Source organism: Vulpes vulpes, chromosome 12, assembly GCF_048418805.1.
Source record: "Vulpes vulpes isolate BD-2025 chromosome 12, VulVul3, whole genome shotgun sequence".
Taxonomy (NCBI): Eukaryota; Metazoa; Chordata; class Mammalia; order Carnivora; family Canidae; genus Vulpes; species Vulpes vulpes.
In genome coordinates this window covers 168958524-168968536 of record NC_132791.1, presented here as the reverse complement: position 1 = coordinate 168968536, position 10013 = coordinate 168958524, and the positions used below count along the sequence as shown (strand labels likewise).

General features: G+C 50.1%; 1 protein-coding gene across 6 annotated transcripts in view; it reads left to right on the top strand.

Annotated features, from left to right (window-relative positions):
* The first annotated feature begins 39 nt into the window (after positions 1-39).
* The window catches only part of KIAA0513 (KIAA0513 ortholog), a 69529-nt gene continuing 59555 nt past the window's right edge, over positions 40-10013 (top strand). For 3 of the 6 annotated variants that reach the window (XM_072731398.1, XM_072731400.1, XM_072731397.1), the window contains exon 1: positions 9208-9368. The gene's annotated coding sequence lies outside the window, so the exon portion shown is untranslated. Of the gene's footprint in view, positions 274-8384; positions 8519-8618; positions 8735-9207; positions 9369-10013 lie in introns of those variants that run through there. The other 3 variants (XM_072731399.1, XM_026004930.2, XM_072731401.1) reach the window with 3 other exon arrangements.

Sequence of the window (10013 nt, the reverse complement as noted above, 5' to 3'; positions counted from 1 at the left end):
GGTGCCGCGTGGGCCAAGCCGCGCCGCCCGCCGCCCGCCGCCTGCCGTCGCCGCGAGCGCACCTGCCCCGGAGCCCGCGGCCGCGTCTCCCCGCCAGCTCGGGGTGTGGCTCGGCCATGTGCGGAGCCAGAGCTCGGAAATGGGGAACTGGGGGAGCGGGAGTGCAAACCATTGAGCCAGAAGGCACGTGGGGGAAAGGGAAGCGCGCGGGGCCGAGGACTCCTGGGGCGGACCGCGATTCCTTCCCGGTGCTACATCCTCGGGGCTTCGAAGGTTAGACTCGTGCTGTGTATTTCTTTGGCTTTCCTATCCTATTCGTGGAAGTTTTCGCAGGGCTGGGAGGTAGGCGCTTAGTGTTTGTTGTTCAGCTGGTAAGTACTGGCTGATTGTCAGAGTAACCAAAGCAGTAGTCACAGCCGAGGGGTCCCCCAGACTCACCGCCTGCAGGCCGCCTTCTCCCGTCTACCGGCCTTGCTTCCAGGAACCCCGACCCCAGCTCAGCTTCTGTACCCGAGGGTGCAGGCCGCCTTCTCCCGTCTACCGGCCTTGCTTCCAGGAACCCCGACCCCAGCTCAGCTTCTGCACCTGAGGGTGCAGGTCGCCTTCTCCCCGTCTACCGTTCTTACTTCCAGGAACCCCGATCCCAGCTCAGCTTCTGCACCTGAGGGTGCAAGCTGCCTTCTCCCCGTCTAGCGTCCTTACTTTCAGGAACCCAGATTCCAGCTCAGCTTCTGGCCCTGAGGGGGGCAAGCCGCCTTCTCCCTGTCTACCGTCCTTGCTTCCAGGAACCTCGACCCCAGCTCAGCTTCTGCACCTGAGGGTGCAAGCTGCCTTCTCAGCATCTACCATCCTTGCCTTCTCACCGTCTACCGTCCTTGCTTCCAGGAACCCCAATTCCAGCTCAACTTCTGCACCTGAGGGGTGCAAGCTGCCTTCTCACCATCAACCGTTCTTGCTTCCAGGAACCCTGATTCCAGCTCAACTTCTGGATGTAAGGAGTGCATTTAGAAACTTACTTTTTTTTTTTTTTTTTTAAGATTTTATTGATTTATTTAACAGAGAAAGAGAGCACAAGCAGGGGGAATGGCAGAGGGAGAGGGAGAAGCAGGCTCCCAGCTGAGCAGGGAGCCTGATGCAGGACTCCATCCCAGGACCCCAGGATCATGACCAGAGCTGAAGGCAGCCACTTAACCAACTGAGCCAGGCAGGGCCCCCTAAACTTCTGTTATTGTATCTTGTACTTCTTGATTCAAAGTGGTGCTGTGCATTTAGTCAGCTCTCTCTGACAGCCTCCTGTATCCTGCTATCTTTGAGTCAGGATTTGTTTCCCTGAGGGAAGAAAGTGAGTGAGGCCTTTAATCAGTGATCAGTTCTTTATGCTTTGGCTGAAAGGATGGTTACCTTGAATAACACCAAGACTGCAAGTTGCCCTGTATTTGGGATATCCTTCTCATGAGTAGTGTTAAAAAGAATAGGTCTTTCTTTGGGTTTTATTTTTTGAGAAAGAGAATCTTAGGATCTCTTGGCTCTGAGATTATGAAATCAAGGGTGGGATGCTGGGACTCCTGGATGATTCAGCCGTTGAGCGTCTGCCTTTGGCTCAGGGCGTGATCCCAGAGTTGAGTCCCACATCAGGCTCCCCGCGAGGAGCCTGCTTATTCCTCTCCCTATGTCTCTGCCTTCTCTCTGTGTCTCTCATGAATAAATAAATAAAATGTTTAAAAAATTAAAAAAAGAGTGAGATGTTTGACCAAGCCATCCACAGGCCCCACAATGGGTCTTTTTTTTTTTTAAGGGGGGGTATCTCAGACAAAAAGATTCAACTGTCAAAGATTTAATTTACTTACTAATTAATGAGGCATATAAAAGGATACAGTTGGTTCAGAGATAAATCCAAAAGGCAGACATGTATCTAGGCAGTAGGAATGAATTTGCTTAATAGCTGAACTTACTTAATAGATGCAGAACTGGTTTCTACAGTGAGGGAGGCACATCAATGAACTTTGACCAGACAAAATTGACTTTATGTCTAATATCTATGGACAAGAATCACTAGCATTGCTATCAGGTCTCTGCTATTTGTAAAGTTATAAATAGCTTAAAGAAAGGAGAAGACCCCGTGGAACCAGATAATCCGGAAGGGTGTGCCAGATGTTTGGTTGTTCACTGAAGACACCTAATAATCTTTTTGGCCCATTTTAAAGTCCTTCACAAGAAAGGAAGAGTGGAGGGATCCTCACCCCACGATTCTCATCACCCCCACACTTGTTTGTCTTGCCTATGCTTTTTGATCCTGGTGTAGGCTTGTTTATCATGACTTTGAAAGTGCACCCCTTGCTGTAGGAATGGTATATAGTAAAATCATTCATTAAAATATTCAACAGGGACGGCAGGCATTGACAAAAACAATTCTGTTTTTTAAGGGTTTTCATCTCTTTCTCAACAAAATTGGTATGTTTTTTAAAATCTCTTATGCAAGTCATTTCCCCTTGTCAAGCCTCAGCTTTTGTTTATCTCTAAAATATGAGATTAGACTTGATTTCTACGGTTTCTTCCTGTTTTAAGACTGTAGTTCAACTCAGAGGTTTGGGTTTATTTTTTGTTGTTGTTGTTATTGTTGTTTTTACCTCTCCCTGATTTCACTGAGTCTCTGGGATAAGAAAACCTAGTATTTCCCATCCCTTTGGCAGGGATGGGAAACATCCCATGTCCCAAGCTAGTTCTGTTTATCCTTCAGGAGCTGGTTTCCAGCTCACCACTTGTCCCAGGAAGCAGCCCTTTTAAAGCAGAGGCTGCATTCAAACATATGAAAAGATGCTCAGGCTCATTCAAAGTAAAAGGAGTGAACGCAAATTTGAAGTACAAGGAGATGCCATTTTTCACTTAGTAGATTGGCAAAGATGAAAGTTTGGTAATACTTGATGTTGGCAAACAGACTCAGCTGATGCAATTGTAAATTTGTTCATCTTTTTGTAGCTCAAGATAGCAATATGAACCACAAAAATTTAAATGTACATGCCCTCTGACCCAGCAATTCCCCTTAGGACTTTATCCTACAGATAGATTTAACCACATGCACAAAGCTGTTTGCACTTGAGTACATACGGTAGCATGCTGTAGAAGCAAAAAACTGGCAGCACCCTGCATGCTGTGAATATTTTAGGGAAAATATGTCGTACACACAAATAGGAATACTGTGCTGTACAATCGTAAAAAGAAATTGAGACAGATTTTCATGAATTCAAATGTATGGTCTTCAAGGTATATCAGGTTTATTATGTCAGACTGTGAGTGTTCTTGTGTAAGAAAGCAGAGTGGGGGGCAGCCCCGGTGGCCCAGTGGTTTAGTGCCGCCTTCAGCCCTGGGTGTGATCCTGGAGACCCAGGATTGTATCCCACGTCAGGCTCCCTGCATGGAGCCTGCTTCTCCCTCTGCCTCTCTCTTTCTCTCTCTCTCTCTCTCTCTCTCTCTCTCTCTGTCATGAATAAATAAATAAAGTCTTTTTTAAAAATTAAAAAAAAAAGCAGAGTGGGGAGATATGTATGTTCATATGTACAGAGAATATCCCTGGACAGATAATACAAGAAATGGGTTTGTCATTTGTTAATTTTTTAACCACGTATTTATTTTTGAATACATGGAAACATAATGAAATGAGACAATACAATTGGCAAAACATTCAAATGTCATAGAATAGACTACCCAAAACATGAAAAGCTCTTCTTTTCATCAGGGAAATGCAAAATTAAACCACAGTGAAATATTTACACACCCACCAGAATAACTAAAACGAAAAAGCACGAAGCATTGACAAGCATCTGGAGTAACTAGAACTTCCATACACTGCTGGTGGGAAGGTCATTATTAAACCCCCATGGACAACTATTAGGAGTATCTGCTGATACTGAACATGTACAAACTTATGTTCACCAAAAGACATGTGCTAGAACGTTCACACAGCACTGTCCACAATTACCCCAAACTGGAAATAACCTAAATGCCCATGACTGGCAGAATGAATAAACAGTGTATACTCATACGATGAACTGCTTTACAACAATAGAAATCAACCTCTCAAGTACATGTTGGGTTAAAGACGCTAAGACATAAGACCATGCATACTATAGGATTCCATTACTAAAAGGTTCAAAATCAGGCAAAACTCATCTTTGTTATAGAAAGATGGCCCAACAGTGGTCACCATTGAATTAATCATACTCCATGGTTTGATCTGGGTGCTAGTTGTATGGGTGCCCACTTGGTGTCAGTTCATCCAGCTATGTACACTTGGGATTTGTGCACTCCATTTCAAGTAAACAGTGGGAGAGAAAGAGAAGGATGCTTCTAGAAGTTGTACAGTGGAAAATCAGAGGTTTCTTCTGGAAGGGGGTTTGGGTTGTTCCTTATTTTTTACCACGGCCTTTGTGGTGTTGAATGCAACGGCCAAAATAGGGAAGCCAGAAGGCTGACAGTCCACAAACCATGGCATTGGACCCAGAGAGCCTAAAGAATCCAATGTACTATGATGTGTCCTGAATTCCTTTTTACAGGGACACCTCACCTCCAGTTGTGGGTAGAGCCTGCAGGGGCATCATGCCCATGCTTGGTGGGGAAGGTGTGTGTGTGGCTAGTGGACGTGTATGGAGAACCTACCGAGTCCCATGCTCTGGGCTTGGCCTTCTGTGTCACCTCAATAACTCTCATGCCCTTCAGTTCAGGAGCTGTACTGTGGTGTCTTCCTCCCTGGAGTGCTATCTAAAATTTCTTCCTCCCTACCATTCCCACGGTAGTTCACTTCCCCCTCCCTGCTTTGCTCCTTGTCACACCTCAGTTTTATTTATCATATATCTTTTACTTAGTCACTTACTCCAGTGTTTATCCCTGGCTATAGCGCAAGCCTCATGAAAGGCAGGTAGTTTTGTTGCTTTTGTCCACTAGCACAGCCCCAGCTCGATCAACCAATTAATATGCATGTAATGAGTGAGTGAACACACTATGGGTGGCTCCTTTCATAGATGAAGAAACAGGCTCAGGTTAAGCAGTGTGCTCAAGGTCACACAGCTAGGAGGGGAGAGCCAGGATTCAGGACAGATCTGTCTTTGCTGCTGTCATACACATATACTCCCTTCATCCTCACAGCCCTAGGAAGCTGGTGTGATCCCTTTGCACAGCTAATGAAACTGAGGCTCAGAATGAAGTGATTGCCCAACAGAAGCAGAAAGCACAGCTAGCCTGTGCTGCCTCCCTTATGTCTGCCTGTGAAGATCCTGGTCTTCAGACCATTACAAACTCCTTCTAGGAACCAGAGGCCAGGCTGTGTACCAGTGCAGCTCTATACCAAGCCCTGATGGCGTGCTTGTTCCAACTGCCAAAGGCCCCATCACCAAGTCTCCTGGAAGCAAGCGCCTGCCCATTTGTGCTCATCTTCTTGTCCCCCCCACCCCCCACCCTTGTCTTAAACTCACTGGTTTATTTGACAAGCATTTAATGATCTACTCTGTATTTAGCACCTTGCTAGGTGCTGCAGACACATGAGTAAGCAAAACCAGACAATGTCCCTGCCTGTTACAGAGCACACAAACTAAGTGAACAAGTTAATAAGTGCACAATTACAAATAGGCGTTCCTATAAAGGAAAAGGATATTGTGTGGTGAAAGGGTATACCTGGGAATCTGGCCTGGCCTGGCCTGGCCTGGAGGTCACATGGCTTCGTTTTGGGTGTGATAGGTGAAGGACACGTGGGTATTTGATAAGTGAGGGGATGCAGGGGATGGAGGTAGAGGGTTCCAGGCAAAAGGGTAGATGGGGAGGACTTACAGTAGAAAGCAGCACGGATTGCTGGAAGTACTATAAGGGGCCAGTGTGCAGAGGGTGAGGGAGAGTGAGGAGACCAGTATGGAGAGCTTGGAAGGGCCAGGCCAAGCTCCGCCCGAACAACCAGAAGGATTCTGGCTGTGTCAGGGGCAGTAGGAAGCCGCTGGAGGATTCAGTCACCTCTGTGGTTTCTAAAGGTGACTTTAGCTGCTTTGTGGAGAGCAGAGCTGGGGAAGGACAAGGACAGATGCAAGGAAATGTCAACTAATGTTGACAGAGCCATCAGGTTAGAGCACTCAGCATTTTGTCTAAAAGTATCTTTCCCACAGGTTACTAATTATTGACAAAGAGGGGGGAAAAACCCTTTACAGTACAGAAATATGTTACCATCTCAACCAGTGGTCAACAGCATCAGCAATAATGAGACAACTGATACGGTGCCTCCTGGTCTGATGCCCTGAGGAGGACACATCCGTGCTGCTCAGCACTGCTCAGCACTGCTGCCCACACTGTGCTCCCTGACTGTCCGGGGCAGGTAGAAAACCCACCCTGACAGACAAAACAACCAGCTTGTGCTCTAAATACGCATCAGTGCCTGGAAGGACACAGAAAAGCCGGGAACTATTCCAGCCTTTGAAGATGGAGGAAGGCGCCCCCAGCCAAGGGATGCTGGAGGTCCCCAGAAGCAGGATCAGCAAGGAGGCCATCCTCCCCCAGGGCCTTCAGAAGGAAGGCAGCCCTGCCAATACCTTGATTTTAGAACTTGACCTCCAGTACTGTAAGATAATAAATCTGTGTTGTTATAAGCCACAACATTTGTGGCAATATGTTCCAAAGGGGGAGGAAATAGGCATGGTGGGCCACTAGAAGCAGAAGTGATGCTAAGTCACATCGCCTGGTTGTGCTCCTATTACTTTTTCAAAGCCATCCTCTAGTCAAAGTATTTTTGAGTATTGACTCAGCCATCCAATAAATTTACTATTTCTCCCACCCTTTCTTCATGTCCTTTATACAATATTACGAGATAGCTCAGCAAATGCTTTGTCCTGGATATCTGGTTGCATTCCCCCACCTGCTCAGAATCTGTCTTCCTCAGTTTCCTGTGGGGACCCACACTCCCCGTGCTCTTCACCCACGGAGCCAGGTGGGACTGATCCTCACTCCTCTCCAGGTATGGCCAATCCACTTACCCCACAACCTGGCTTCAGAGATTGATTCAAGGGGTGAGCATGTGACCAATGTTGGTCCATTTAGATCAAATCCTAGGACTTCTTCTGGAAATACTGAAGGGCAGAGTCCTTTCCCCCTGGGGTTGCTAAGTTGAAAGAACTATTTGCCTGTTGTTCCTGAAGACCACGTTGTAAAAAAAGCACCTGATCCTAGAATGAAGCCAGCTCACAGGGAAGCAAGTAGGGGAGAGAGACTGAGCTCTGATGACATCACTGGCACCCCTGGATCCTGCTGAGCCAACCCCAGAATTTAGGTGTGTTATGTGAGCCAACATATTCCCTTTTTCTGGAAAAAAGTTTAAATTCTATGACTTACAATTGAAAGAATCTTGGTAAATACACCTTCCAGGTCCAAATACACTATTTCTAGCATATTTCCTGACTTAGCAGTTTTCACATTTCACAACAGAAATATGGTTAACCTAGCATGCATGACTTGGTCTTTGTCATCGGTGCTTCCTCTTCTGAGGGGTCACAAATATTTTTTGTGAGTAATCTGTCCTGAGTATTTCCCACGCCCAATGTCTAGTTCACTGGCCCGTGGCTTGGAGAACTCTCTCCTCCACCCTTTTTTTAATGGCCACGTAGCTCCCTCTCTCCAACCTTCCAGCAAAGTCAGAAGATCTTTTATGAGATGGAGAGCGAGGGTTCACTTTAATCTCTTGAGAAGTGATACTTTCCCCAAAGGGAATCTGACCCTCAATGAGCTCACATTTTCCAGTTTTCCTGAATAGTTGTTATCACAGAGTCAGGTCAGAGCTGCTTGAGTCTTGGCCTCATGCTGTGTTCACTCACTAAACTAGGTGAGGAGTTCCCCCATCCACAGATACAATCCTCTTCCCATAAAGTCCACCAGATGGGCTCGTATTCTGCTGGAGGCACTAACAGCATGCCCACATATCTGTTGTGTCCACTTAAGGGAATGAAGGCTACCTCACACTCCTTCCCTTCCTGAGTTCATATCAAACTTGAAATACTCCCAGATCCAGCTTCTCATACATGCTGGCCACACCGAGCTGGTCAAGCAAATCTGGATCAGAAGTAGCTCTAGCACTGAGGGCCCCATAACTCCAGCTTTTTCCTTTTTGTTCTCTAAACTTTGCCAAGCAAGTCTTAATTCCTGAAGGTCATCTTGTCGGGGACCAGCAGGTGCATTCAGGGCACAGGAAAGATTCTTGGTCATCAGTTCACGTCACCTTTTTTCCTAAGTGGCGGAACTCCAGATCCTCCTGTGTAACCCCTAGGACTTCAGAGAACCTGCAATTTTCTAAAACTGCCCTATTTCAGAGAGCACTGCATTTATTTAGCCGGGGGCGTTATTATTTCATACAAGCAACCACCAGAAGGAGCACTAGAGCTCCGTAATGCAGCTGTGGAAACCTGTTTGCAGAATGTGAGCCCACTCTCTGGGATCATAACCTCTATTTGGCTGGTGCTGGAACCCAGTTTGACAAAACCTCCAAATTCCTGGGAGTGTCAGTTTGTTTCTATAACCCCTTTCCTCTTGAAAAAGCTTCCATAGGAGACATTCCTTTTTTTGTTTTTAACCTCTTTTCTTCTCTTTTTAAATTTTAGAGACGTGGAGGAAGCAGGAACCCATTGGCCTGAAAGTCATTTACTCCATTTGCTGACCAGATGCAGACTGGCCTAGAACTTCTGGCGCAGGCAAGGGGGGAGTCTGTCAGCTGATGGTAAGATGCACCCCTTTAAAAAACTCAATCAGGCCTCGGGTTGCCCTTGTATACCATGCATCCTTGCCTGACTTATTTTAAAAGTGTGCTAGTTACCGTCTCCCTGGAATGGGAAGATACGCAGGGCCCGGCAGCAAGGGGAACCAGGCCTCCCTCCCCGGCTCCAGGCCGGGCTCCCCAGGCCCCCCGACCCAGGTCACCGAATCCCCCAGTCCCGAGCTCGCAGAGCGGCCCGTCCCCCGCAGCGGTTCCCCGGGGGAGCCCTGGTTCTGAGCAGCCCCAGGACACCGGGCTCCAGGACTTTCCGGAACGGCGGCCCACGCGAGGAGCCCGAGCGCGCGAGCCGCGGCGGCAGGACCAGGGCAGCCGCGCCGCGACCCTCCGGCTCCAGCCGCCAGCGGCGCCCCGCCCCGCCACGTGACCCGCGCCCGGGCCGCCCGCGTGGGGCGGGGCGGGGCCTCTCGCGCGCCTGCGCAGACGGCGCCGGGGGGGCGGGACCGGCCAGCTGACTGACAGCTCGAGCGCTGGCGCCTCGGAAGGCCCCGGCTCTCAGGCCCGCGCAGTGGCCGCAGCGCGGAGCCCGGAGGCGGCCGCTCGTTCCCCGGCCCGACCCGCCGGCCGGCGCCCCGCCGCGGTGAGAGAGGCTCCCGCCGGCGCCCGTGGGGGGAAGCGCGTCAGTGGTCCGGGCGGCGCGGGGCTACCCGAGGGCCAGCGGGCGAGGGGCCGTGGGATGGCGGGGGCGGGGGTCGGGGCCTCGGGGGCTTCTGCAGGGGCGGCGCGCGCTGGGGTCGGAGGGGGATGGGGGGCCGGGAGCCCGCCGAGTGCGGGCCGTGCGGCACCTGCTGGGGATGGGCACGGCCCCCCCCCCGCCCCGTGCAGCTGGTGTCGGCCGGTGGCTTTGGGGTGGAGTCGGCTCCTCAATCTTGGGCGAAGACCCCCCCGATTCCTGCAAGGACGTGCTGGGGAGGGGGCGGCTGCAGCCAGGATGGGGAAGACATCTGCCAACTCGTGCTGGGGGTTCAGTCCTAAGTTCGCTGCCTCTGCCCCCGGGAGGCAGACGGGTGGGGTACGGGGTGAGGGAGAGCGGGCTCTGGATGGGGTGCCGCCCCGTCAGCTCGCCCTGTGCCTTCCAGGGCTCCCGGCCCCGTGGACGTTTGCGGAGGGCACAGCAGCGCGGGCGCAGGGGAGCAGCTCAGCTTACAACAGCTGGTTCAGGGGGCTCTGACCCAGGGGCCGGGAGCTGGAAGGGACTGGATGTGGGCTTCCTGGAGCTGGGTGC